This window comes from Herpailurus yagouaroundi, unplaced genomic scaffold (genome assembly GCF_014898765.1).
Source record: "Herpailurus yagouaroundi ecotype Mexico unplaced genomic scaffold, PumYag 160, whole genome shotgun sequence".
In the NCBI taxonomy this organism is placed as follows: domain Eukaryota; kingdom Metazoa; phylum Chordata; class Mammalia; order Carnivora; family Felidae; genus Herpailurus; species Herpailurus yagouaroundi.
Genome location: NW_024412401.1, coordinates 48,536,262 through 48,563,163, shown reverse-complemented (window position 1 = coordinate 48,563,163; position 26,902 = coordinate 48,536,262). Strand labels below are relative to the sequence as shown.

General features: G+C 47.3%; 1 long non-coding RNA gene across 1 annotated transcript in view; it reads right to left on the bottom strand.

Moving 5' to 3' along the window:
- The window catches only part of LOC121034454 (uncharacterized), a 59,171-nt gene that overhangs the window by 11,763 nt on the left and 20,506 nt on the right, over positions 1–26,902 (bottom strand). Inside the window, exon 2 of the long non-coding RNA XR_005792433.1 lies at positions 4,905–5,037. This is a non-coding gene — a long non-coding RNA (uncharacterized LOC121034454). The remainder of the gene's footprint in view (positions 1–4,904; positions 5,038–26,902) is intronic.

Sequence of the window (26,902 nt, the reverse complement as noted above, 5' to 3'; positions counted from 1 at the left end):
TCTCTCTCTCAAAAAAAAAATAAACATTAAAAAACTTTTATTTTATACCAAACACAATTTCCACAGGATTTATAGAATTATACATTTTAAGTAAGCTCTACACCCAATGTGGGGCTTGAACTCACATCCCCAAGATCAAGAGTCCCATCCATGCTCTAAAGACTGAGCCAGCCAGGCACCCCCAGATTTATGGAATTAAAGTAAAATAGGAAAATTAGAAGAATACATATGCAAATAAAGAGCATATTTAACTTCACTGAAAGGAGAAGGACTTTCTAGGCCTATTAGCCAAGAAATAAGTATCAAAGGAACATATTGATAAATTTCACTTAGAGACAATTTAATTCTGTAAGTTAAAAATTCCACTGATGAAATTAAAAGGCAACCAACGAACTGGAGAATCAGAAAAGGTTACTACCCTTATTACATATTACAATATGGATCAATAAGAGGGAAAATTAAGGCACCCATAAAATAGAAATGTTAACAAAGGACCTGAGCCAACACCTCATGAAAGAGGAGACACAGTTCATAAAAACACATAAAACAACATGCTGTTTTGAATAAATTGGTTAACAATTCAGAAATAAGCCAATCGTTGGGGGTTTTTTTCTCGCAAAAATATAAACCACACTTGCAGAAAACTTGGAAATGCAGACTAGCACGAAGAGAACAAAAACCAGTATGCTTCAGCAACTGAAAGACGATGGGATTTTTTGGGGATGTGTCATTCCACTCGTTTTTCGCATTAGTTCATTTTTCTCTATCGTGGTTCCTTTTGTGTCTTTCTTTTTTGGATTGCCCCACACTTCTGTGTACTTTCGTCAGCCCTTCCCCTAGCAGGGCACACTGCTGCTCCCCTCAACATCATCCTTCCACCAGGAAAAGCAAGGGGAAGAGGGCCTACCAGGTAAGCAGTGAGCCGAGTTTTCCACAGGAAGGACCATGTGGCTCTAACTCAACTGCAAAGGAGGCTCTCCGAGGGGGGAGCACTAGCCACCCGACATGCACTTACACCACTGCCACACAACTATGCTGACCCCCAGCACCGTACGGTTTTGCTTCTGTCGTCTTCGGTCGGTGCAAACGGTAAAAGTAAAGCCCTTGAGGATTCTGTTCATGCTGGACTTATCCACATATGGGTAATAATTATAAATTTTGTACAAAGTACAAAATCAACCACCTAATGGCACTGCAAAGTGAACAATTTCAACCCCCTCCCCCCCCAAATGACAAGCTATTGTCCCAACATCGCTTACTGAATAATTTTTTTTTAACTATTTGGGTCCATTTTTAGATTCTAGTCTGTTCCATTGTTTTTTTGTGTCTATTTATGCACCAGTACCAAACTGCTTTAATAGTGTAGCTTTAAAATGCTTTCCTAATATCTGGGAGGGCAAATGTATCAGTTGTATGTTGGGGTGTAATAAACAAGCCAAAACCTAATGGCTTCAAACACCAACTTCCTATTAAAATTAACTATTAAAATGAACAACGATATGCTGCTGCTTAGAGTCTGAAATTAGCATCTTTACCCTACCCCTGAACAATGCAGGGGCCTTACAACACTTTAACTCGGACAAACTCATAAGCTACTTTTCTCCCATATTTTCTTCTTTCCTTTTGTAATCCTCACAAATTTGATATTCTTTTGTTGTTTTATATAACAAATATTTACTTAGTGAACCATATGTTCACCATTTTCTTTGCTCATCATTCCTATCTACATCTCAAACTTTCCTTTCTGGATCTTTTTTCTTCTTTTTTGAGGTACACTTTTTAGAAGATCCTATAAGGAAAGACTGTTAATATAGTCTCTGGGTTTCTATTTGTTTTAAAATGTCTCTGATACTATCTCTTCAAATATTACCTCTCCCTCCATTCTCTTACCATCTCCTTCTTTGTACTTTGAATCAATGTGATTTTAGATTTAAATTGTGATGTTAAGACCAATCAGAGTTCCGGTGTCGTCAGCCTGATCACACATTAAAGAGTGCGCCATTAGCTTGACTTCGATCACTGGTTGCTTCGGTTTCAGAGCGTCTATCTCAGCAGGTGGAATGTTCTGCCTCCTTGCTCTTTCCTCCAACCCTCAGTGCTTCTCTGAATCAGGGCAGGAAGTAGGGGCTGACCCACACAGGTCCGACCTCCTGTGTCATTTCCCAGCCTCCTGTGTCAGCAGCACTCCAGCTGGATAAGCCCAACGGGAGGCACCGGCAGGAGACTGGGAGGCTGCTCTCCCTCTCTCCTTCAGATCTGTCTCCATCATCGCCTGCATATTTTTGCTGCCTCTCTCTGGACCACAGTGCCCCATGGGTCCTAGCCTCCTCTTAGCGACCTCTGCCTTCAGTCTCTAGCAATATACCTCTTCCCTTTGTCCCTCCCATGGTGGCAGCTGCTTGCTACTGTCGACATCTGGTTTCTGTTTGGTTTCTCAGCTCTTCCATCACATGGGCAACCAATTCCCCTGGTAAATTTCCTGACACCCAGAGCGATTTCTTTTTCCTTTCTGAACCTCAAGAAGTACTATATTGGTTTGGTTTTTAAAAAGAAAGAAAAAGAGAAAGTTCTTTATGCTCTAGAAGAATCTTAAAGCACTGATGTTATCTGCTTTTAAGCCCAAATGAATAAATTTGCCTGGACCTTGAGCTTTTTAAAGTGGGATACTAGAAAAACTTCTCAGGATTTCCTAAGGTTGTTGATCTATGTAGGTTATAGGTTATTTTTAAAGAAGAAAAACATTAAATATCAGATCACCCCTTAAAACTATAGATGTGGATACTATCTTTTCTATAAAAATACATGTAAAATGTTTTTTTGTCTTATTTTTAATAGCAGATTGGCCTGCCTCCAGGTTTGGCTCAAGCCCAAAGTATCTTTTGGGGTGATTAGAGGGATTGTCTCAGGATTCAAAGCCAGCATTAAAGACCATACAACCATGAGTTGACTAAACCTAGTCACAACAGCTGTTGGAATTTATGATGTCAGTTGTGTTGGCATTAAGACTAAGTTAATAGGAGAGAGCTCTCTTAACCTGCAAGTTCCTGACCTATTCTCTCCAAAATATTTCCTCTCACACCTCCAACTGCAAAATGTATTTCTAGAATTCCAGGAGCCACTGTTAAAAGAATCATTACTAACTTCTGCCATACATTTTTATATACATAAACCATCATGATCACTTTCACCGGTACACAAACTCCGTTTATATCATTAATTTATTCATGAATTCATTAAACATTTACTGAGCAAAGCCAGTGCCAGGCAATGTCCTAGACACTGGGGCTGTGGTGACAACCACCACAGACCCTGCCTCTGCCCTTGTGGAATTTACGATCTCACAGGGAAAAGAGAATTGACCGCGTTACTGTAATTTTTGGTAAATGCTTGGAAGTCAAAGTCCTGGATGGTGGGGTTGAGGGTGGGTCAAAGGAGGCTTCCTCAAGTAAGTGACATTTATGCTTAGACTCAAGGATGAGCAGGAGCTGAGCAGAGGGGGTTCATGTGTGTGGAGGTTATCTCAAGGAGAAAAAGAATTTAGGGCAGAAGATGCTAAACTGGAACCATGGTTTTCTCTCCGCAAGCCCTCTTTATTAAAAACACTTTTTAAATGAAAAACATCCTAAGTGGAAAGACCAGGAAGGAAGGAAGGAAGGAAAAGAAAGAAAGAGAAAGAGAAAAAGAGAAAAGAACAAAACCAGTAACATCTATCTAAGAACAGGACCCAACTCTTGCCATCACGTTTCACTGTGTGCCTTTAGCTGGGTGACCAGACTTCTCTGAGCCTCCAATTCCTCCTCCATATAAGAGGTTCATGTTAGCACCCTGCCAGGCTGCCATGAATATGGAATAATACCAAGTTTATGCAAGTGCCTCGTAGCTGAGGATGGATCACCTCCGCGTGTAGGAGTATTTTTTTTTATGGCTATTTACATTTGTTAACCCGATTTCTATGAAGAACTACTTGGGAACTGCAGCCAGAGAGTTCGTGATCTAAGGCTGCCAGAAGCCAGAAATTCAGGGACCTGGGCCCAAGGACGGGGGACCCCCAGGGCTCCCAGTCCGCCCCACCCCACCCCACCCCCAGCATCCACGAGCTTTCCTCGCTCCTGTATATGAATGAGGTGATCTTTCAGCTGCCCTTTGTCTTGGAAAAAAATTAATTCTCATTTGCATTACCTCGTCTAAATGTCACCCACCGATATTTTGTTAGACATTAGCGGCGCTGGCAGGGAGGGCCGCGGGGTAATTGTGTTCTGCCTGGTGCTGGGATTTACATAATTTCAGACAGCAATTAAAGAATCCTGGGGAATTTTTTTTTCTCTTTTCCAACCTCTCCTACAAAGAAAGTGTTCGTTTACATTAAGCGCTCAGCTCCTCGCTGTTCATTTGCATAAAATTAAAGGTTTTTGTGTTCCCGAACAGCAGGGTAACATTTAAAATTCCGTTTTAAAAAGCTCACCTTACAATAATAAAATGTTAATATCATTTCATAGGCAATGCAACGTTGCCAGATGCCTTTCACTTCCAACTTGTACCCACTGCTAACTGGTTGTCCCCTTTCCCTCTCCACCCCTCGCTTCCTCTCAGGCTTTGTCCACCCCTATCCTTCCCCCCAGGTCTCCTCCTCGGCCTCACCTAGTCTCTCTCTTAACCTCTCCTTTTCTCGTTCCCCTTTATTCCTTTTCTAAGTGGAACCCAAATGTCCTCAACCCTCATCAGCCCCGGGGCTGAGAACGAAGTCAAGCCTCCGTGATCATCCCGGGAATAATGGCAGCGAGCTCCGCTGCCAGTTCCTCAAGAGATCCTGTTTCTCCACTGTTCTCCAGGTTACCACCCGCCCAGCCCCACATCCCAGATGTCCTGGACCCCTCAAAACCGGAGTCACTGCTGATTACTCTCACCTCTCCGCAAGCTTCCGCAGCCACCATGGATGCCTGTGACGCCCCACAAAGAGTCCTCCTCCGTCACTGCTGTACCCCAATGGGGCCTGGGCCCCAAGCGTTCCTTCCGTTGGTTCATTCCTTCCTTCGCTCTCTACATCAAATGATGTGGAGATGATCGTGCTTGAAGGTGCTGACAGCAAGGACCCCTGCCAAGAACCTCTCTCCCCTCCCACTGCTCAGCCTGAGGGGAAGTCTAGGGCACCAGACAGGTGCGCTGGGCCCCAGCGCCCAGGACAAGCCTCTCGCCCCCCTCCCCAGGCCCTGCTGGAACTGTTTGCCATCTGGACCTCTTCAGTCCACCCCAGTCCACCAGACACAGTTTAAGAGCCTCCAGACTCCCAAAGGAGGCCAGGGTTGGGTGGGGGGGGGGGGTCCCGGATTCTTCTTTCCTGTGAGCATCCATGCACACGATGTCAGTTTTGTCACTTGGAGGGGCAATGGCTTCGCCCCACTCACCAACTGTCTAACCCCAGCAGGCACTGGTTTCCAGGTGTAGACATAAGCATAGACAAAGGGCCTCAGCCAGAGATATGAGGGGAGAACCGGTTTTCTCACATGGAGAAGAGATTTACTAGCTAGAGGGAAAAGAAAAGAGAAGAGACAGGGAATGAGCCTCACCAATAGTGCAGAGACAAAGGGAACCTAGATAGAGGCAGCCATGTCGGGGAAGCAGAGGTAAGGAGGTGGCAAGGGTGGGGGTTGGAGCCACAGAAAGATAACATCTATCCCCTCTCAGTCCACAGATGGAGAGCTCAGGATCAGGAATGATGCTGAGATACAGAAAAAGAATGACAGTTTTGTTTGGTGCAAACCAGTTTTAGAACCGTTATTCATACCCACAACAAACAGGTTAAGTGTTTAATGTGACAGAGGCTCTAAGGGATGAGAAGGCATTAACTAAGTGGGATGGGGGTGAATGCACTCATTCCAGGAGAGGGCTCAGCCTTTGCGAAGGTTCTGAGGAGGAAGAAGTGCAGCTTGCTGAAGACCCCAAGGTAGGAAGGTGAGGCACGCGGAGCACAGAAAGCGAGAGGAGAGGCATGCAAAAACCAAGAAAGTACAGCCCCTACGCAGGAGAAAAAGCTGTTACTAGGAACTGTTAGGTTCTGTGGGAACCTAGACACTGGACGTACTAGACAAAGGCTCTCAATCGGCTATTTTAAATATGGCCAAAGAGCTCACGGAAGCCATGTCCAAAGAACCAAAGGAAACCATGAGAATGATCTCTTGCCAAATAAAGAATACAAATAAAGACATAAGTGTTTAAAAAAAAAAAAAACAAACAGAGATGCCGGAGTGGAAAAGTACAATAAGAGAAATGAAAAATTCACTAGAGGGGATCAATAGCAGATTTGAGTCGGCAAAAGAAACGATCAGCAAATCTGCAGATACGTCCACTGAGATTATTCAGTCTGTGGAACAAAAGAAACAAAGAATGAAGGGGCGCCTGCTGGGCGGCAGGAGGTTATTATCAGTCGGTTGGGCATCCAACTTCAGCTCAGGTCATGATCTCGCGGTTTGTGAGTTTGAGCCCCGCGTTCGGCTCTGTGCCGACAGCTTGCAGCCTGGAGCCTGCTTTGGATTCTGCGACTCCCTTTCTCTCTGCCCCTCCCCCACTCACTCTGTGTGTGTGTGTGTGTGTGTGTGTGTGTGTGTGTGTGTGTGTGTGTCTCAAAAATAAAGAAATATTAAAAAAATTTTTTTAAGGAACAAGGACTGCAGATAAGTGATCAGAGCCTAGGAGGCCTGTAGGGGGCTGTCGGGCACACCAGCATGTGCATAATGGGAATTCGGAAGGACAGGCAAGAAGAGATAAAACAGCAGAAAGAATATCTGAAGAAAAACCAGCTACAAACTTTCCTAACGTGATGAAAACCACGAATCTACACATCCAAGAAGCTCAGAAAACTTCAGTTTAGAGAAATCTGAAGAGACCCACACAGAAACATTACAATCACAGCAAGGAAAGAGAATCCTGAGACCGGCATGAGACAAGCGCCTATGCACAAGGCATCCTCAATCACATGAACAGCCAATTTCTCAGCAGCAACCATGGGAGTCTGAAGGCTATGTGATGAAATATCTCAAGTTGTGAAAGGAAAAAAAAAATCTATCAACCAAGGATGCTATATCAAGCAAAATGATGCTCCAAAAATTAAGAAGTTAAGAATTCCCAGGCCATTTAATAGGAGAAAGAAGAATCCCTTAACAAACGATAGTGGGCAACAGCAAAAGAATGAAATCAGACCTTTAGATCATGCTATCTACATAATTAACTCAAAATAAGTTAAAGACCTAAATGTAAGAGCTAAAACCATAAAACTCTTAGAAGAAGATGTAAGTAAATGTTCATGACCTTGTGGATCAGGCAGGGGTTCCTTAAGTATGAAAAGCACAAACAGGGGCGCCTGGGTGGCGCAGTCGGTTAAGCGTCCGACTTCAGCCAGGTCACGATCTTGCGGTCCGTGAGTTCGAGCCCCGCGTCGGGCTCTGGGCTGATGGCTCGGAGCCTGGAGCCTGTTTCCGATTCTGTGTCTCCCTCTCTCTCTGCCCCTACCCCGTTCATGCTCTGTCTCTCTCTGTCCCAAAAATAAATAAAAAACGTTGAAAAAAATTTTTTTCAAAAAAAAAAAAAAAGAAAAGAAAAGCACAAACAAAAGAAAAAACCGGTAATTTGGACCTCATCAAAATTAAAAGCTTGTGTGTATCAGAGGACGTTATCAAGAAAGTGAAAAGGAAACCCACAGAATGCAAGAAAATATTTACAAATCATATATCCAGAATATACAAAGAACTCTTGTAACTCAACATCAAAAAGATAAATAATCCAATGAAAAAACAGACAAAGGACTTCAGCAGACATTTCTCCAAAGAAGATAAACGAATAGCCAGTAAGCCCAGGAAAAGGTGCTCAACATCATTAGTCATTAGGGAAATGAACATCAAAACCACAATGAGATACCACTTCGTACTCACTGGGCTGGCTATAACAGTAATTTTTCTAATGGAAAATAACACGAGTTGGCAAGGATGTGGAGTAATTAGAACTCTAACACATTTGCCAGTGGGAATGTAAAATGGTAGCACTGCTGTGGAAAACAGTTTGGCAGTTCCTCAAAAAGTTACACATAGAGTCACCATATGACCCGGCAGTTCTATAAGAGAACTGAAAATACACACTCACACGCAAACTTATAGACACACGTTCATATTAACAATATTCAAAATGGCCGATGAGTAGAAACAGGCAAAATATCCATCAACTGGTGAATGGATAAATAAAATGTGGTATATCCATACAACAGAACGTTACTCAGCCATAAAAAGTACTGAAGTTCTGATATGTGCCACAACATGGATGAACCTTGACAACATGATGCTAAGTACAAGAACCCAAAACCAAAAGGCCACATGTTGTAGAATTCCATTCACATAAAATGTCCAGAATAGGCAAATCCATAGATACAGAAAATGGAACAGTGGTTGCCAGGGTCTGGAGAGAGGGAGAATGGGGAGTCACTGCTTCCTGAATACAGGGTTTCTTTTAGGGCTGTTGAAAATGTTCTGGAATTAGTGATGATGATTGTAAAACACTGTGGATATCCTAAAAAATTTTGAATTGTACACTTCTAAAAATGGTTTATATCGTTTTTAGAGAAAGCAAGTACAATTTTGATACTATAGCTACAGTCAGAATTAATTCAGCCAGCCTCCCGAACTCCTCCAATCTTCAATTTCAGAATCTCTCGCTGTAGTCCCTGAGCTCTCACTTCTCTTTTCAGAGGGGACAAGGGTACTGAGCAGGGAACCGAAGCATAGCGCCTCTACAGGGATGAAGCCCATGGTCGGGGAGAGGAAGCTGGCTGGGAATGTGCAGGTCAGTGCCTCCCACCAGATGTACCTGCCCCGGGGGGTGGGGGGGGGGTGGGGTGGAGGATTAAGGGAGTATAAGGGGTGGGGGAGAGTGGGGCAATGTTAGGGCTAAATAGGTGCCATGGTCTAAATGTGTGCCCCCACCCAAATTCATGTTATAGCTTAACCCCCAAGGTGATGGCAGCTAGCAGGTGGGGCCTTTGGGAGGTGATTAGATCAGTAGGGCATAGCCCTAAGGAAGGAGATCAGCACCCATATAAACCCATAAACACACCAGGAAAGCTCCTTTTTCTCTTCTACCATGTGAGGCTACAAGTCAGTGCCTGCAGTCCAGAAGAGGGCCCCCACCAGAACTCAGCCATGTTGGCACCCTGATCTGGGATTTTCAGCCTCCAGAACTTTAAGCAACACACTTCTGTTGCTTAGGGGCACCTGGGTGATTCAGTCGGTGAAGCGTCCGACTCTTGATTTCGGCTCAGGTCATGATCTCACTCTGTGAGTTCAAGCCCCGTGTCAAGCTCTGAGCTGACAATGCACAGTAGGCTTGGGAATCTCTCTCTCCCTTTCTCTCTGCCCCTCCCCTTCTCAAAATAAACTTAAAAAAAATAAATAAGTAAATAAATAAATTTCTGCTGTTTAAGAGCCACCCAGTCTACAATACTCTGCTCTGACAGTCCAAATAGAAACAGTGGGCTAACCCAAATTGAGCTTGACTGGCTAGGCTGGTGGGCTAGGAGGTCAACAACTCACACAGCATGAACACCAATGCTTATAGAAACAACAGGTACCATTTTCTGAGCATTTACTCAGTGTCCAGCTCCAAATCCAGGGCAAAACCACATCACTGAGTTAAACTAATCTCAAAAATCTTTAAGAGCGTTACTGTACCCATTTTACAACTGAGGAAACTGAAGCTCGGGTTGGGTACCTGGTTTGCCTAGGGTCACCCAGTATACAAAAATTTAAGTGGGACCCAAAGGTTCCTGACTCCTCCCTGCTCCTCTGCCCGGTCCAGTACAGTGCCAACACATGGCTGGTTGAGCCACTAACCACGAGCTTATGCGAGTCTTTGATGGGAATACACTCACGGCCTCAGCCCAGGGCTCTCCCCTTAAAGTCCCTGTGGAGGCTGGAGAAGCCTCAGGGCAACACAAAAGTCAGGGGAGCCCACAGAAACTCCCTTCTTTCCAGCATGGCTGGCAGGATAGTGGGGTGGGGCTTCTTTACCCCCTGGTAGAGGGTGGGAGTTCTGCTCAGGTGCTCACCAAGTTAACAGCCTTGGGGCTGGCCAGACCCTGCCCCTAATCAGCTGCCTCCGAGCCTGCCCTTGGTGGCTCCTCATGTCCTCTGGCTCAGAACAAACAGGCACCTCATTAGCCCCATTAAGCACTCATTTTAGCTGCATGGTTCAAGGGAGCAAGTGTGTGCTTGGAACACACAGGGGCTTATTATGTTTTCAGAAATACCACTTACGTAGACAAAAGAGGCCAGCAGCCCTGGGAGCGAACCTGAAGGCACAGGGAGGACACTCAGCAGCCAGCTAGCCTGGGCCCACCCTGCCCGCCAAGCCTCCCTCTTTCCCGTGTCTAAGCTTCCGCCTGCTACAGTGCCTCTGCAGGAATTGATGTCCATCCCACCCAACTCCCCTCTCCTAGCTGCCCCCTGTCTTTGCTGACCTGTTTCAGATACAACCCCTAAAGCCCCTACCAGTCATGACAGCCAACGCCAAGGCCAAGGGCCTTCATGCCCCCAATAGTGAGTCAACTTGCTTTGAATGGAGCACTCAGCCTGCAGAGTGCTGGACAGCCCCAGGCACCACTTCCAACTAGTTATTGGCCGTTCTCAGGCTTGGTACTTGCCTGTAAAACATCTGTGTGTAGGGTCACGCTCACCAACTCTCGCCTCCAAGGACAGCAGCTCCAGCCACGGCTTTCTCTTCCTTCAAACACAGTCCAGGCAAGGAACCTAGGGCTGGAAATCTGATTTCCAGTATTTTTACCTTTCCTCTTCCAAGTAGCCTCCATCCACTACTCAGTGGTTCTGAATCAGCAGCCAAAAATCCATGTCCTCTCCCAGCAAGACGTCAGAACCAAGGAACTGGACATCACATTTACCTGGTGGTCTAGTTTCACAAAAGCCTACCCAAAATGGGTTTCTGGGCCAAGCAAAATGGCTCTCAATTGGCCAAGGGTGCAACGACTTGAGCAGCGAAATAAAGAAGTATTGGATTATAATCCAAAGTATAAAATAACTATCCATGAGCCCATTTCAATAGAAATAAATAATTGAATTAATAAATAAATGGGGAGAAGAGATAAATCTCCCACACAGAATAATTCCAAATAATTTATGTAGACAACTTGCCTTCAAGGAGGTAAACTCCCCACTCTTTGGGTGTAGGCTGTGCAGAGCAACTTCCTTTGAAAGAGGACAGTATGAAGAAGGGGGGAAAGAGTAACCTTACACTGATGAATCCTGACAAACACACTTCAGCCAGGTGATCAAGGTCAACATCAACAGTGACCAGTCATGTGGATAGCAGGTTCCCATGCTATGATGTGAGGAAATGGTCCGCTGTGGTCTTCCTCCCCCAAAATGCATAACCTCAATCTAATCATGAGGAAAACTCTTGACAAATCCCAACAGAGGGACATTCTACAAAATCCCCAAGCGGTACTCCCAAACTGTCAAGGTCATCAAAACCAAGGAAAGTCTGAGCAACTGTCCTAACCAAGAGGAGCCTGAGGAAACATGACAAGTAAGTGTAACATGATATCCTAGGTAGGATCTTGGAACAGAAAGAGGATATCATGTACACACCAAGGAAATCTGAATAAAGTATGGACATTAGTTAATAATTACGGATCAATATTGGTTCACTAATGGTGACAGACATACCGTATTCATGTAAGATGCCACTGATAATGAAAACTGAGTATGGGCTACACAGGAATTCTCTGTATACTCTCATTTTTTTCCCCTGTGAATCTCAGACTTTTCTAAAATAAAATATTTAAAAATGATTGGTTTCCAGGTCCTGTGTGAGCTGGCTCCTCTCTCTCCCCCACCACATACCACCCTACCCCCCAGCTCCATTGAAAGTGCTCATATTAACTCTCCAACACCCTCCTTGCCAGTCTGTGGAGTCCCTCTACTCATTAGTGACCTTCAGCATTTGACTCTGCTCCCAGCTCATGCCTTCCTGACTCGCCTCTTCCCTAGATGGAGCCATGGATTGATCACTCCCGGTTCTCCTGTTACTTTTCTGGCCGCTGCTCCAATGCATCCTCTTCTGGCTTCCATACTGTGCCTGCCCCACAGACCTCCCAGGGCTACCTCCTGGCCCCTCTTCTCCTCCATTCTCCCTACGGAGTCAGACCTCACATGGTGGCTAGGATCCTAGGTGCTCCTCTCCAGCACAGATGGCTTTGTGGTGACTCAAAGCTGTGTGCTCATCCCCTTGTTGTGGGAATTTCCATATGGAAGTCAGCTGTATATCTCATCAACTGTCTCAAACCTCCATGTTCATCTGCCCCTAAGCCCACTTTCTTCCCCCTCTGTCTTCTGGCTCAGTAAGTGGCATCTCCATTTGCCTGGGGGCCTGAGGCTGAATCTTGTATATGGTCCTGGACTCTTTCTGCCCCTCATCAGCAACATATTATCTGCTCCTGGATCCTTGGAAGCTACTTCCTTAATGCTGGCTTCAGGCACTCTATCCACCCCTGCATCACCACCTCGCTGTTACCACTTTCATTCCCTGTCTGAATGTCCACTCCAGCTTCCTCCATTCAATCTGTTCTCTCCACAGCAGCCAGGCTGGTGATTGTAAACTGCCCGTCTGACCCCCTGGCTATCTGCCTGCAATGCTAGTGGATCTCAAATGCCTTGATTTGGCTCCCATGACCCTTCCCTCTCTCCTTTCTCTGCATCCTCGCCTGCTGCCTCTACTTTAATACCATCTCCACTCCACAAAACCGACCCACCTGCCACTTGCCCATGTCCTCAGTCTCAAATGCTCTTCTCTCTCTTGTTCTCTAATACCTGAGGGTCCTTCAGAGCTCAAGAAAGAGGGCAGCTCTTCTGGGAATCTTCTCTTACTTGCTGTCTGGCCAGGCACCTCCTCTGTCCCCAGAACACCATGTATCTCCCCCCACCCCAAGGAACCTAACACTTAAGGTAGGTATCATCTGCCTACAGCCAGCATCCACCTCTCCTCTTGTTCCCTCCCAACCTGTGAGCACCTCCAAGGTGAAGACTGCATCCCATGTGTCACTGTTCCCCCAGGGCTCACTGGAGATGCCCAATACAGCAAACATGTATTGAGCACCTACTATATGCCAAACACAATGCCAAGCACCTTACATGTTTTTCCTCATATTTATCCCTCATAACAAATGAGGGTAGGCACTTCTTAAATTATTATTTCTCTTTTACCTAAGAGGAAACTGATGCACAGACAACTTTCTTAAGGTCACACAGCTGAAGTCATGTAGGTGAAATGGAAGCCAAAGGTCTGACTCCATCACTTGTCCTTTGAACTGCGTTATTATTTTGTTTCCTGTTCCCTTTTCCACCTAACAGTTTAGTGACCCATGCCAAGAGATATCATCCATAACATTTATAGGTCCATAGCATTCCATCATATTGATACACATAATTTGCTTAACTGATCGTTATTAGTATGTGTCCAATTGTATGACTTTATTTTTTCAAATAGTTAACCAATTATGCTAGCACTATTTATTAAATAATTCATGTTTTCTCCCACTGCTCTGCAATGCCACCTTTATCATATAATAAATAATGATAAATGCTTGAGTTACTTTCTTATGTTGGCTCATTTGTTTAATTGTACCAATTCATACTGTTTTGAGAGGCTGTACATTTACAATGCATTTTCACTCATTCATTCACTCACTCAGTTAATGAGTATGTATTGAGTAGTTCTGTGGATCAGGTGCTGTTCTAGAAACTTTGAATCAACAGTGGACAATGAAGCAGTAGGCAACATCACCCCTTCTGTACTTGCATTTTAATATCTGACCTTGAAAGTAGCTCCCACCTCGATCAATTTTATTTATTAAGATGTTCTTAGGTGTTCTTGCCTATTTATAACTCCCAATGAACTGATGTTGGCAAGTAAGAAAATACATTTGGGATTTAATTGGCACTGAATTAAATGTATGGATTAATCTTAATGGAATTGACAATTTTTAATCTTCTTTTCCATGAACACAGCAGGCGTTTCCATACAGTCAATTCTTATTTTTATGTTAAGTTTAGTCTCACACATTTATTGCCAAGTTTATTGCTAAGTATTTTATATTTTTGTTGCCATTGTGAATGTCATCTTTTTTCCATCATATATTCTAGATGATTAATGCTGGTACATAGGAAAGGTATTGATTTTTGAATATTTCTTTTAAGTCAGCATCTTACTGAATTCCCTGATTAATTGTAATAGTTTCTAGTTGATCTTTTGGATTTCCTAGGTAAATAAGCATATAATATGTGAAAAATCATTTTGCCCCCTTCTTTCTTATAGTTTTACCACTTGTTTGTTCTTATTTTCTTGTTGTATTCACTGGTAAAATATTTCCAACGTGTGTTGGCAAATGTTTAACCAGTCTCCAGGGAAAATAATCCTGATTTGTTGCATTTTCCAATTTCCATGGTATAAATACCCCCACTATAGCCAATTTCAGGCTTCCAACATGATGTTGCTAGACACAATGGGAAGAGATGTACGCTCCCTTGATTACATGATTCGTGGTCCCAGCCACAGATGATTTCACATCAATTCTGTGTTTTCCTGGCCAGCATTCTCTTCCGTTCTCCACTCCTGCCAACTTTCCCCATTCCCCCTCAAACCGCCCACCTCAAGGCCTTCTCTTCCCCCTTAGCTGGCAGTGTCACAGTCTCTTCCTGTTGAACCTACACACTTATCTCTATCGACATCTGTCACTGCCTCCCTCCCTCCTGGGTGATGGAAGGGACTGTGGCTTCCTCCTACTGAAACCAACCCCAAATCAGTACCAGAGCTCTAGCCCGGCCCCTTCCACCTCTGAGGGGGGAGGGGTTCAGCCCACCCATTAACCCCATTCCCTTCCTCTTACTAAAGCCTTCTCATCAACATTTAAAAGTGCCCAAGTCTCTCCAATCCTAAAATTCAAGCAAACAAAAACATCTTTTATCACGTTCAGCCCCTCTGTATCTCTTTACTGGATTTTGTGGACAATATTCCCCAAAGAACTGTCTGTTCTGTTCTTTTCTCCCACTGATTTCCTGACCTACTGCAGTCTGGCTTCTGCTCCCACCTCTTTATGGAAACAACTCGCATCAAGATCACCAGTGACCCTGCTGCTGGTAGACCCAGCTGATGCTTCTTAGCCCCCCTTTTTCTGACTTCGCAGCAGTTTTTGACTCCACTCCCAATGCCTCCTCACCTGGCTGTGGTGATTCTGCACTCTGGATTTCCTCCAAACTCTCACATGACTTGGGATCCTTCACTGGTTCCCCTTCTACCCTCAGGATTCCACCTGGTCTCCCTTTCCCTTTGACCTACATTCTTTCTTCCTTACTATCAATCTTCACCTCTATGCTCTGGGCTCCTATGTCTCCTCAAGCCCAGGCCAGCTATTTGGAAAATGGCACTCAGTGAGCCTCTGGGGAGAAACAATTGTAATAATAATGATGACAGGGGCACTGGGACAGTTAGCCACAGTCCAGAGCAATGGGATTATGGTTCTGGAACAAGAGCCGGGCCCCCTGCCTCCCATAACATGTTGCCTGGCCTCCACCCTATGACTGTGGGTTGGTGGAAAGAGGTTCTTTTGGGTGTGAAACAAGGACAAACATTCAACTGTTCTCTGACTCACCCTGGTCCCAGGGAACGAACCCAATCTCATTCTTGCATGTAGGCCATATTTTAGGGTCTGAGTGGAGGAATGTTCTTCCTCACCACATCAGTGACAGGAGCCAAGAGAGGAACAATATGGAGGCGGAACTGCAGGGTCAGCACTGACGGCAGCAGCTGGCCATTAGTAAACCACACAAAAGCCGCTGTGCTCTCATACCCTGGGACTGGCTCCCTGAGGACACTGCTATGGGTGCAGGTGCACACTGGGCTCAAATTCCCTCCTGCACAAGCTTTGATAAGGGTCCTGTCCGAGGGTGTGGGGGTCCCAGCACTTCTGCTGGGTGGGGACTCAGAGGCAAAAAGAATTTCACATTTTCTGTTGCTACTGACATCCCTGGTTATTAACTGATGGCCTTGAGCAAGTTAGCTAACCTCTTGGAAGATTTTCTAACCTGTGAAATGGGAAGACTAGTATTAGTAGCTTATAGGTGGTTACTAGGAGTCGGTGACATCATGGAGATAGAGGCTCCCTGCACAGTGGCCGGCAGGGGGAAAGAGCTGGGCTCTTATCATCATTACTGGCTGCCCCAACAAGCTTAAAGAAAAGGGGTCATGGAAGAAACAGACAGAAAAGCCGGCAAGTGCCTAAGGTTTATGGACCTGATTAAAGCTGCCCCCTCCTCTGTGACTGGGAAGGAAGGGTCTCCATACTCACGGATGGGAGATAAAGAGCTCTCTCCCCGGCAGTCTGGGAACTCTGTGCCCCCTTTTCTCTGTCACTGAGGCCTATATTAAGAACATTAAATGTCAATGCAGACGCTTTAACTGCTAATGTGCGGGTGAAAGGCAGGTGGAACGCAGGTGTGTTGGAGGGAAAAGAGAAGTCAGGAGGTAGAAAAAAGCAAGGAGGAGGCAGAGAGAGAAAATGGGGGGGGGGGGGGACAGTTAGAAAAGCAAGATTAAGTTAATTAGGATTTGCAGCAGAAGGAAAGAGGAAGCCAGAGGAATGGGAAGACCAATCAACAGGACATTCGTGACCAGTTCAGGAACGCCACAAGGTCTGGGGGCCTCCTGACTCCCCGAGGGTCAGGAAGAGACTGCCTGAATCTCAGCTTAAAAGCTCTGCAAAGATCTCCACTTGAAGAATGGATGGGGCTGGGGAAGGAGCCTCCCGGAAAGCCGACTGTCTGTGAAGGCGGCTGTCAAAGCAAGGCGCTGTTGCTAAGGGAACCGCCTGGGAAGAGCCTCGTGTGAAGATGAAGTCACCCCACCTCCTGGCAGCTGTGAGGTTTGGGAGGGGGCCCAGTGCTTCATCCAGGTCTGCTTTACTGTCTCCCCAGCCAGGCTTTGGTCCCTGGAGGGCAGAGACCCTGCCTCCTCCGATTGTGGTCCCGATTGGGCTACTCACTAGCAGGACAGGGCCATGTTGATGACTGTTACAAACAGCAGCAACTGAAGAAATGTCCCTTGGATAAAGGGTCCCTGGAGCAAAGGAACTTCGAGGGAGACAGTAATGCCAGTCTGTCCAAGGATCCTCTGGTGCCAACGGAGGTCCAGAATCCCAGGTCATATCCCTAACAAGAGGACTTCTGTGATTCCACATGAGGATTAAAGTGACTCATAAAGGGTTTTCAATTAAATTGGAATGAACACTTCAATTAAATGGGGGGGGGGGGGCACCGCGAAAGTGTGCAAGGATTCTTTGGGGCCTAGGACTGGAACTAGCACAGGGTCTCTTTCATCACATTCTATTGCCCAAAGCAAGTCACAGGCCATTCCAGATTCAGAGGGTAGGGAACTAAACCCCTCCACTCAGATACAGGGAAACATGAAGAACTGTGGCCCGTTTTTGCAATCTACCACAGTGGTGGTTAACAACATGGGTTGGACTCAAATTTTAACTCACAAACCACTTGCTAGGTGATCCCGAGCAAGATACTTTCCTTCTCTGAGTCTCCGTTTTCCTCACCTAAAATATAGTCAAAGCAAATTTCTCCTTCCACAAGACCTTTGGGGCAGAGAAATCATGCATTGGAAGTGCCTGGCATGGTGCCTGGGACCTAGGGGGTGCCAGCGAATGTGGCTCCCTCCCTTTACCCCAGGAGACCGGGGAATGCTTCCCACTGTGCAGGAAAAGGCTGGGGACCCAGCTGGGGGTCTGCCACCCCCACCCCTCCCCACCCTTCATCTTGCCCCCTCTGGAGCCCTCCTGCTGAGAACTCGCAGCACTCGGGGTCTTAAGGATAGTTAAGTAGCAAACTATGTGTTCATAATAAAATTTGCCTGCTTCTCACAGACATCCAATTTGCTTATATCCAAAGAGAAGAATTGGGTGCCTGCTTCCAAAATTGTTTTAATCTCTGCCACAGAATGCTTCTGGCAGGGTTTTTCAACTGGAAAATAGGAAATGAGTTAGAAACAATGGAGGAACGTGAATAATCTCACTTAAGATGTTTGATCTTGAGATGAGATGAAGTTGAAATCGATTTCCCGGTTCACAGCCAGACAGCGGTGAGTGGGAGGGGAGAGGGCTGGGGGCAGGGGGCCTGACTGGGTCCCAGATCTGGCAGGAACAAGAGCCCTCCTGCCCACTTGGCCCAGAGAACTCCTCCTGGTCCCTGCAAAACTCTGGCAAACTACAGAGTTGGTGGGAAACAGCCCCAGCCCCATCACCCCCAAAGTAGGCACTGACCAAAGCCCTTCAGTTTCTCCACATACCCATTTCTTTTGTTAATGGCTGACAGACCTGGCCATGCAGTTGTTTAACAGATGTTTGCTGTGCACCTATGTGTTGTGGCCTGTCCCAGTCACTGGACCTCAGCCTTGAGTAGAACCGACTCCCTACCCTCAAGGCACTCATGAGAGTTGCTCGGGACCAGGATGGAGAGGGAGGAGCTAATGTTTATGGAGAGCCTCCTAGTGCAGGCCTGGCCTAAAGAGGCTGCATTCACAAACCTCCTACATCCTCACAGAACCTGTGGGAAAATGGGCTCAGGGATGAGCATCTGACTCTTCCAAGGACGGGATCCAACGTGACTGCAGAGTCCGTGCCCTCTGGATTGGAGAATATTCTGCCCAAGCAAGTGACGTGGGCAGGGGTGGCACAGAAGGGTGCGAAAGGTGGAATTCAGGGAAGCAGGCAGCTTGGACGCCGGGAAGGCAGATTCTGAGCAGCAGGGAGGACCCACTTACTGACCCTGGTCCAGCTCACTGTGGAGAAGTAGCTCTGGCCTTAGTCCTGGATACATTCTCAAAGCCAAGGGAGGCACGCAGAGGAAGTACCTACATATACCCTGATGATCACACAGACACACTCACACACCACCCGAACATGCAGACCTAGACAGACCCACGCATTTATAAACACATACACGCAGCACATACCGGCCCCACCCCACGCTAGTGCACTAGATGTTATCTGCATGCACCCATGCTCACACGTGGTCTGAGACTAAAAACTCCTTAGGGGCAGGGACCGGGTCAGTCTTGCATACCACTGTACCCAGCACAATTCCTGGCTCCTAGTAGGCCCCTATAAACAAAGATGAAGTTGAACTCAATCCCAACACATATGCACACACATGTACACAATTTGTGTGCATGGCAGCTGATGCTGGGAGAGGGGTGGTTAAGTCTCCGCAGCCGCCAAGAGGGTTGGACCTTTGCAGGTGGAAGCTGGGCCGGGCCTTGGCGGGGGCGGGGGGGCTCATGACCCTCTGTCACTGCTCCTCAGAGACCCAAGCCCAACCGAAGGTCTCTGTCCAGCCTTCCTGCCCTGGAGGTTCCGCGGGGCAACTCCAACCCTCCCCATTAACACTTTCCACCGGGACCTGGCCTCTCGGGGTCCTGGGTTGGGGGTTTAATGCATTATTGATTTCCCCAAGAAGGGAAAGTGCTGCAGCCATGGGTCCAGGTAGCTTATTTTGTGCGTCGATGACATTCAGGTACTAGTGAAAAATTATACCAATTATTAAATCAGCCATTATTACTTCAAAGTGCAATCAGTTGTCACAGCGGAGAGAGCTTGCACAGCGCGTTATTAGTCGGGCTGTGTGCACAGGGAAAGTGCTGAGAGGGGAGACTTTAACCAAAGGGCAAATGCATGAAATTTACTTAGAAATAGCGATTTATCACCCCTGGGTTTCTTACTGCTCAAATCCAGGCAGACACTTCGCTGGCAGGAGACAGGCTCTGCGGCCGCCCCTGCCTCCTGCAGCTCCCACCCTGACAGGAAATGAAAAATTGAGAAGTCGTTGTAACAGCTTAAAGATGCATTATCCTTTTTGATGTGCAATTTGAGCTTCATATCCAAAGGCAGATGAAATCACTGGCACCCACGCCAGGCAGAGCAGAGGGAACCACCTCTCTGAGTCTGGGGAGGGGGTTCTGTGGGAGTCCCCACCCGGCCTGGCCCCACCTGGCCCTGGCTGCTGCTCCAGGCCCAGAGTCCCAGGGGGCCAGCACTGGGTTCAAGGAAGGAGAGAGCTCAGGCTGGGTAGGAGGGGTGGGGAGGAAGAATGACATGTAGAGGGGAACAGAGAGAGAGAAGGGGGAGAAAGAGACACAGAGAGTGAAAGGGAGAGAGGGCAAGAAATAAGAAGGGGAGACAAAGACAGAGAGTGGGAATCACAAAATCAACAGAAACCAGGTGTGAGCAATGGCGTTCACCCTGGGGCAGGTACATTCAGGGCGTAAGTGTGTGTGAGTGCCCACAGCTGCTGGCAGGGGAGGACCACACCAAGGACGCGGCCTCCCGGCCTCCAGTCCAGGCATATGCAGAAACAGGTAGCAATCACCCTTTCTGCTTTTGGTGGTTCCTATGGGTCCATCCTTCATTAGCACACAGGGCAGCGAGGCAGCAGAATTGCCCCCACTTATGGCTTCATGGTTGGCATGGCCCACTCATTTGCCGAAAGCCCCAGATCACAGGCCACCTACAGCTGCGAGCAGAGTGAAGGGCAGACTTCTCAGTAGCCGGTAGAAGGGCAGGGACACAGATCGATGACTCAGGAAAACCCAGGAGACCCTAGCCCGCACTGCTGTGTGACCTTGAGCAGGTAATGGCATGTCTGTGAGGCTCCTTCCTCATCTGGCAGATGGGCTCCCAGAGTTGTAGAGAGAGCTGAGAGTCTGTATGGGCACTGCACCTGGAAGAATGAGCCCATCACAGTGGCCCAGAGCTCCAGCCAACCTCAGAGGCCTTGGGCGCAGGGCGGCCAGTTTACAGCAGCCCCAAGACGGACCCCTGTGCTTCTTCCTATGCGTCAGGTGCCTGTACTTAAAGATCTTAGATCCGTGCACCTGTCAAATGGGTGACACATACAAGACTCCACTCCACACACACACACACACACACACCCCTAAAAAGACAGACAGGAAGATCCGAGAGGTAGAGTGCAGGGCAGAGAGTACTGGGTCTGGGTCTGACAGGTCTGGGTAGCATGCACCTGAATGTAAACTCCCTGAGAGCAGAGATTTTTGTTCATTCAAATAAGTATTTGGTGAGTGAATAAGTCATTTGCTACTTTCAAGCTGAGTGACCTTAGGTAAGGTACTTCACCTCTCTGATCCTTCGCTTTTGTCATTAGCAAAAGGGTTCCTGCTTCATGGACCACTGTGAGGCCTGTGTGCGATAAGGCATGCACAGTCATGTGATGAACAAGCAAGAAGCGAGAGTGGCTATTTTTGTTATTTTCAACAAGAAGGAAAAAAGGAAAGAAGGATGTACGTTATGGGTGGCTACCTCTAGGTGATAGGATTAAGGAAGATTTTTATTTTTATTTTTTGTTCTTTTATGCATTTGTCAAGTCTGATCTGGCTTTATAATCAGAAAAAAATAACACATTAACTTTAAAAGAAGCAAGTATCTGGCACCATAAAGTTCTCAGAAATGCCGAGTGTGTGGCCACTGGGCCTGGGGACACGTGCACCTATCCTCTCCAGCCTAGACTGAGCCTGTGTCCTGGGGGCTCAGGGCTGTCCTTAAGTTTGGGTGTCCAAGTATACATGTGGGGCCCAAAGTCCCTGACCCTACTTCCTCCAGTGAGATAGGGGAGGGTCCCCAGGCACACGTGCAGATTAGGTCCACCCATTCAAGCTCACGTTCCTGCCAAGCAAGCTCACAGAGCCTCCAAAGCCGAGTGTGAGGCCCTTTCTAGGTACCTGATAACCAACATGGAGCGGAGTATCAACGCCCTTCTCTGCCTTCCCGTAAGACTGGAAGCTCACTGCCAACACAGACAAGCCTCGGCCAGGACCGCCTTGCCTTTGCTGTACCCACTTTCCTGGCTCTTTCAATCCCTATGAACTCTTACAACAAACCCACGAGGCCATAGTATTACTTCCATTTTTGAGAAAGAAAGCTGAGGCCTGGAGGGAGAACACATGTGCTCCATGTGCGTCAGGGGTGAGGCAGGATTCACTCTAGCCTGCCCAACTCATGGCCTGTGCCCTTTCCACACCATCTTGCTGGTTACAGATGGCAGAGAGAAGGCAACACTAATCACCTCCTCTATTCATTCCAACTTCTCCAACGAGATCGATCTTCCCATTAGAAAGGAGAGAGGAGACAGCATCAGAGGGAACTGGGGGACGAGCTCAGTGAGGCGGGTGGCAGTACAGCGAATGCTGCCTTGAGCTTGGGGCACCTGACCCAGACAAGAGTGGCCAAGGCCCTTGACTAACAGACAGCAGCATAGCACCACAGAGGTACCCTAGGCCCGGCTAAGGATGAAGACGGGCTCTGCAGCTGACTGGTCATGATGGGCCACATGCTCTCTGGCCTCGGCCATGTAGTTTATCTGTCAGCCCGTCTGTCTGTCCATTCTTCCATGCATCCTTCCAATTCTTTAGTCATCTAGACTTTTAGAAGTTCCTTCTCTGTGGCAAGCACCATGCAAGATGCCAAAGATCACAAGAGGCCTTCAGCATGCCTACAGTCCAGTTGAGGAAGTGGGGGAGACAGGGTGTGACATATCCTGTTCCACCTTTTTAGCCCTAAACTGGACGACTTGCCAGCGAGTGGTGCTCTGAGCTGACAAGCCCCAGGCCACAAAGTAATCTAGATTTAAAACCCTCCTAGAAGTTGGTCTTTCTCCTGTCGGAAGTCTTACAAGCCTTTATTATCTCTCCTCCCTCAGAATGCAGGCAGGACAGGGCAGGGATCATAGCTGTATCTCTCACTACTCTTCCTCCTTCACTTGATACAGTACCTTATACATGGCTGGGACTCAAGAACTATTTACTGGATGGATGGATGGATGGATGGATGGATGGATGGATGGATGGATGGATGCATGGATGCATGGATGGATGGATGGATGGATGGATGGATGGATGGATGGATGGGTGAACGGATGACTGAAGTGTGTGAAGCTCAGAGAGGCTCCCAGGATCATATCTAAGAGTTTAGAAGCTTATCCTTTGCGTATAGTTGTTTCTGCAGCATGGACATCACTTTCTGATTTGTTCACCTCTGGTGAAGGGAGCTTACTACCTAGCTAGACAAGCCACTCCATGGCTGGCTGGCTCTCACTGGGGAGTCCCAGCCTGGGCCAAGCCAGGACCAGGGAGCTGCCTCCCACTATTAAGTTTCATCCTTTATGAAAGAAGTTAAATCATATAATTGAAAGGATTCTTCTCATCCATGAACAAAGTGTCCCAACAGACTTCATCTCTTCTTATTACATGGAATCCTTTTGCATCTGAGGGGTTCTGAACTCACTTGGAATTACCACGGTATTTTTTTTTCAATATATGAAGTTTATTGTCAAATTGGTTTCCATACAACACCCAGTGCTCATCCCAAAAGGTGCCCTCCTCAATACCCATCACCCACCCTCCCCTCCCTCCCACCCCCCATCAACCCTCAGTTTGTTCTCAGTTTTTAACAGTCTCTTATGCTTTGGCTCTCTCCCACTCTAACCTCTTTTTTTTTTTTCCTTCCCCTCCCCCATGGGTTTCTGTTAAGTTTCTCAGGATCCACATAAGAGTGAAACCATATGGTATCTGTCTTTCTCTGTATGGCTTATTTCACTTAGCATCACACTCTCCAGTTCCACCCATGTTGCTACAAAGGGCCATATTTCATTCTTTCTCATTGCCACATAGTACTCCATTGTGTATATAAACCACAATTTCTTTATCCATTCATCAGTTGATGGACATTTAGGCTCTTTCCATAATTTGGCTATTGTTGAAAGTGCTGCTATAAACATTGGGGTACAAGTGCCCCTATGCATCAGTACTCCTGTATCCCTTGTTACCACGGTATTTCTTAAAGTGGGACTTCCTGAGGAAGGAACACTCTGGGTACCACTCTGGGTAAATTCCCACTAAGTCACAAATGATAGGGCCTATCACCTCTTTTGTTCCAGACTCTATGTATCTATTAATATGGTCTGATATCAGAGGTCAAATACTCTAGTATACGTAGAGATGCTCAGTACTATGTCTGGCACAGGATTATGCAAAATTGTCTAGGAGTTTCAAGAACTCTTCAGACATATTCACAGCCAAACAAGACTCAAAGTCAAAACAAGCCTGGGATATTCATGCTGCAGAAATGACTGTTAATACAAATGGAGTGATGCCACAGGAACACCCAGCACAGTGTTTGGCACACATTAGGGGTGGGGGTGGCTCTTCTTGGGGTGTCATATTTCAGGCACATACTGGATTTGGGTTCCACTTCACCTCCCAGATCTTTGTCCCATGGACTGGCTCATAGACTCCCCCTCCTGCTGCCCTCCTGACATTGTTAATAGAGGACTTCAGATTCAAATGGCCTTCATATTTACAGAGCACCTACTGTGTGTTCAGGCTCTAGCTGAGTGCCTTACTGACATCATCTCTTGCTAAATTTTGTCTTAGTGGTTGGGAGCAATTCATTCCTTTTATTCATTAGTGCTTACTGTGTGCTAGGCCTACTGTGTGCTAGGCCACGTGCTAAGAACGAGGAGACAGCAGTGAGCAGGACAGCCTTGGTTCCTGCCCTCACAAAGGCCGTAGCTCCGCTAAAGTTGTCAGGGGAAACGGATGTATGCCTTTGCTGGCTGTGGCTGGGGGAGCTCATCTCCCAAAGAGATGGGGCGGGGGGGGCCTCTGGAGCAGGGCCCCAATTAGGGTGGAGCAAGCGAGGTGCCCAAGTTAAAGATCTCAGGGGAGTACAAGCACACACTTCCTTAAACTCTGTACCTTCGGCACCTCACCGGCCTCATCCTAGCCCCGGCCCCGGGTTGGGGAGTGCTATTCACGGAGGGAGGCACCCTCCCCTGAGGACAGGCCAGTATGGGGGGAGAGGGACTAAGCCTTGGCAAGCGTGCTCATCTGGCTGCAGGGAGAGGTGGAGATGAGCAGGACAGGAATGGAGAGGCAGTTCAGAAAGGCAGCGAGGTGGGAGGGGGCAATCACTTATACATTAAACGGGCATGAGTCACTTACCCATTCAGCAGCAAAAACTACAAAAACTACTATTGCTCATAACAACAAAGGACCAAATGCACCTTACCAGGAGCGGGTGATTTCTCATGGGCTCCCTGGCTCTGGGGCACGAGATCCTCACCCTGCCTCCCAACCCAACTACACACAGCCAAACACTTCCTTCATCCTGTCAGCAGCTGCAGGAAGCAGCCCCGGGCGGGCAAAGGCTGGGAAGTGAGAATGGGAAGGGGCAGCCTGACTCCCAGACACAGAGAGGATGGCCCCAGAAGGCCCCTGGGGCCAGGGGAGGGGGCTCCCAGTTACAGCCTCAATCAGGCCTTGGAAGGCTGTGCTGGGAAATGAGAGCCAGAGCAGGCAATTGCCTCTGGCTCACGGAAAACTCCAGATCTATAACTTCCTGGAACATAATTAGCTGCTAACTTCAAAGATGCATTGGGGTTTGTGTAATAGGCACCGGGGCTGCTCAAGAACTGCAGAAACTGGGAGAAAAATGGGGCCGTCTGGCTTGGAAATGGAACGAGACAAAAGGTTTTCAATTCAGGCTTCCTTCAACTGAGACCTGAGAAAAATAATAATAATTACGATAACTCCCTTTTATGGAGTGCTTACGGAGGGCCAAGCGCTCTGCTAAGCGCTCCATATTCGAGCTCTTTTAGTGCTCACACAGCTCCGCGAGGCGGGCTTTATTATCAGAGACAAGTGACTATCCAGAGGTCATGGACACACACAGCTCCTACCCTCTGTCTACTGCCTGGTCACTGCTCTAGAACTACCATGTCCTCAAGTCACACACACCTTCCCAGGAGAGGGGGGTCTGGGGAACCACCGTTTGCAAACAGCCCCCTCCCGTTTCCCTCCACGCTCATCCCCCTTGCTATGATGGCAGGTGGCAACCATACAGGGATGCTGAAAGCAAAAACAATCAGACCGGGCTCCTCCTGGGGCCTCCATTGTAGGAGACGTATCAGCCAGGGTAGGTTCTACTCGCTGCTGTGACAAACGCCCAAACCTCAGCAGCTTCACACAATAAAATTTTATTTCCCTCTTGGGTAAAGAGATAAAGTCCACTGGCAAGGGGAGAGCTGAGTTCTGCTCCACAGTCATTCAGTAACCCAGGCACCTTGCATCTGTGGCTGTGCTACCGCCTAGGGCCTTAAGGTTCTCTGCGGGATCCTCTGCATCATCTGGTGGCACATGGAGGAGGAACACAGAGACCTGCACAGATCAGCCCTGAGAGTACCTCATGTCCAGGTGAACCTCACTCCAGGTGTACCTTACTTCCAACCACATCTTCTGGAAAGACAGGAAGAAACGGAAACGATACTGAAGTACTACAAGAAACGAAACCTGTCTATCCACGCACCCATCCATCCATCCATCCATCCATTTATCCATTCAACATTTAATGAGCTCTGCAGTCTGCGGGGCACTGCGCAGTCTTGGATGGAGCAATGAGTGAAACACACTGTAAGCTTGTCCCCGTAGAGTTTAGAGCCCAGAGGGAAAGAGAAACATAAACTCACAGCAATGCCATACACTTATGCTTACTAAAATTGTAGTAAGTGCTACTAAGCAGCACAGGAGGCCGTGGAAGCAAATGGCACTGTGGCCTGAGCAAGACAGAGGAGTCCAGGAAAGCTTCCCTGAAGAAGTGACTCCTCCCCTCCTCCCCCAAAGAAGTGACTTTCATAGTGAGTCCTGAAGGATGAGTAGGGGACTTAGTTGAGTAGGTTGGATTAGGATTAGAGTTTTCCAGGCAGAGGAAATGGCATGTGCAAAGGCC